The sequence below is a fragment of the Buteo buteo genome, chromosome 5 (genome assembly GCF_964188355.1).
Source record: "Buteo buteo chromosome 5, bButBut1.hap1.1, whole genome shotgun sequence".
Taxonomy (NCBI): domain Eukaryota; kingdom Metazoa; phylum Chordata; class Aves; order Accipitriformes; family Accipitridae; genus Buteo; species Buteo buteo.
In genome coordinates this window covers 24,583,653-24,586,719 of record NC_134175.1, presented here as the reverse complement: position 1 = coordinate 24,586,719, position 3,067 = coordinate 24,583,653, and positions in this window count along the sequence as shown.

The following is a 3,067-nucleotide window of genomic DNA, read 5'->3' as shown; positions in this document are numbered from 1 at the left end:
TTTCCTCTTTTCTACTTACGTTTTTATCTTCCCTCCCCACCTTTCATTTTATAGAAGGTGAAACTGCAGCCAAGAGAACAGGTCAACAATAAGATGTGCTGAAAATTCCTGGACTCTGGTCCAGTTCTCTAATGGATGAATATCACTCTAAAGAGAAACCAGTGTAAAATGCTGTAAAACACTTCACACAGGCTAGAAAATGAGTCCTGCATTACAAGCCCTGTCTCTTGTTATTTTCTGGCTTTTCAAAAGGATCAAATACATAATTTCTTGATCTGGGGTTGAAGCTCTTTAGATTTCACCCCTCTTGAAATTTCTGGTGCTCATTTTTAGGATCTCAGCCACAGGTTTAAGAACTTAATGTCAAGCTCCCATGCTTGACATGCTGAATGTGTGGGTTTCTGGCACATGCACTTAAAAAGAGATGTGTTATAAATTGGCTTCCTAGGGCCTGAGGACTTTGGAAAAAGATTTATTAAAAGATATGCAGCATTAGAAAGCAGAACGCCTTCAAAAACTGCTGCTGTACAAGATGACTCATAAGGTGATACCACCAATTTTGCTAGTAACACCAGAGGAAAATTATGTCCTAGATCAAAAACACTCAGATGTTGCAGACTTGTTCCTGGGGAAGACATATGACATTTTTACCAGGCTTGTTTCCTCGGCTGAATAAAATGACTGGGAAAGTAGATAATACCAGCATATTCAATGCAAGTGGTAGGCAATGAGGGGATAAGTTCTCGTGTCTTGATCTTGCTCTTATTTGTAGATGCTGACACATCTTTCTTGGACTTTAGAAAAGTAGGACTGACACCAATATAGCTGTCCTTATTTTCCTGCTTTCTCTTCCAATCCATTGTTCCCATCTCTTGCTCCCTGTGACTGGTCTTTTTAGATTCCCTCTGCAGGAAGCTTGTTCATGTCTTCTTATCTGTTCGCCTAAGCCAGTGGAGCAGACTATGTAGCTCTTCACCTTTATATAACATTTGCTTACTGTCCAGCGGTATCTTTGGAAGAGCTGGCACTTTCATTGATCTATCTGAAGCATGTATGAAATGAGAGACTATTAGTGCCCTTTCAAAATTGCTGCTCTCCTACTGGCAGAGGCGAGAACATGACATGGGTTGTATGTGAACCAAAATATGCGATCAAGAAAGAACAAAGAGACAGAGGCACTTTCCCACAAGGAGAAAGCTGGTGAGGTTACATTCAAAAGATGGTAATATGTGTTCCATCATGGAGTGACAACCTAGGGTTGAAGACTCTTAGGGAAGGTGGGAATATGCATCATGGGGTCATGACCAGCCCACCCTTCCTTTATTGTTAAGGTGGGAGGATTTATGTATCAATTTCTATTTCTGTAGCTCTTAAGACCAATACCAAGAGGTCAGGGCCATCCTGGACAAGGTATGATAGTGATATTTAAACCAGACAGCGCCTCTTTGACGATGCACATACCTTGCTACCTAGACAGTACGCAGCACAAGGAGAGAGGGACACATAACGGGGAGACAAATGGGGGGCAAAGCAAAAGGCAAGCCAGGGGCACTAGAGCAGGCTTGCTGCTCAGTCACAGGCAGAGGCAAACATCCTGATTGATGTCTGCTGCAAGCTAAATGGGTCATGCTAGCTGAGGGCGTGAAGAGGATATCATTTTCAGTGCCATCCTGCTTCTGATACAGACAGCAGTAATAGCACAATTCAGCTTATGTGAGTTCGGGCGCCCACAGATAACTGCCTGGAGCCCCTAGTACAATCCCCTTGCCTCCACCAAGGGGAGGGCACCTCCATCAAGTACTGGTGCTTTAATCCCCCATCATTTCAACATGTGAAAGAATGGCTGAGTCAAACTTGAAAGTCAGGTCTTCTGGCTCCAGCTCCTGGACTTTGAGCTCTCATCTCTCACCTCCCTCAGTGGGGAACTGCTCAGTTCAGCTGGGAACACTTCACATTGATTTTCTCCACTGATTTCCTTTGTAAACCTGTTGTGCCTCATCTCTTTAGATAAGAAGCTCTTCAGTATCCTCATTATAGTTTGTACATGCAGTGCCAAGCATGACATGGCATCAGATCCCTGCTTGGAGTGTCCATACTTTAGTAAAATCAAAATGGAGCCATAGGAAGGGCAGAGTGAAGGGAAAAGAACTCCAAGAGGTTATGGGGAGCATTAAAAGGCTCAACTTTACCAGTGTCCCATTAACTTCTGCCATGAGGAAAAGGGCAACAGCATCTCTGGCAGCAGCTACCAGGAATGTCCTTGGTGAGGGAGAAGAGATGGTAATTGTGGTTGTTGGTAAACTACAGGGACCAGTACATCTCACAGCAACATTCCTTTTCTATTCACTTTAGCTTCTCTTTTGACAGCTTCTAGCTTTTTACCTTTTATTTTAATCATATAGAAGCAGTCAGAACTGGGGCCACTTCTGAGTGCCTGACACTTTGTTTTGGAAAGCTAGGGAAATACAGTGTCACCTCCATCTTGTCTGAAAGGGATAAAAGACATTGCAGATCTTACATAGGCTCCTGCATCCTTGTGGATTGTTATTGCAGGGTTAAGCCCTGTGTTTTGAAAATGGAGGAAAACTTGTATTAAAGGTGCCTGGGGACTTTTGAACAGGTTTATAAAAATAGCTGCCTGAAGACGAAAAAGAAGAGAAAAAGAAATCTGAAAAACAAAATCAACACCAAATAGTTTCTAGTGTGCCCATCTATTTCAACTAGTGTGATATTAATAGAACACACAACAGCAGGGAGTGGGAAAATAAACATATTTTCACTCACATAAAGGGACTGCCTAAATGACTCACAAATGCAAAAATAAATAAATGGCTCCCCATGATAATCTGAAACTATATTATATCCACGGAAACAACTCAGCTTCTTAGCTGTAACCTAACGTGTTAAACTCACTCAGTTTTATTTGAGGCCATGGTCAGATTGAGTGATCAATCTCTATTACCCTGAGCTTTTTTTTTATCCCATCCTTACAGTGCCATTTTTCTTCTCACTAGACATTTCAGTTCATTTCCCTGAGCCTTCTTCAGTTTACTAGCTGAATTTCAGA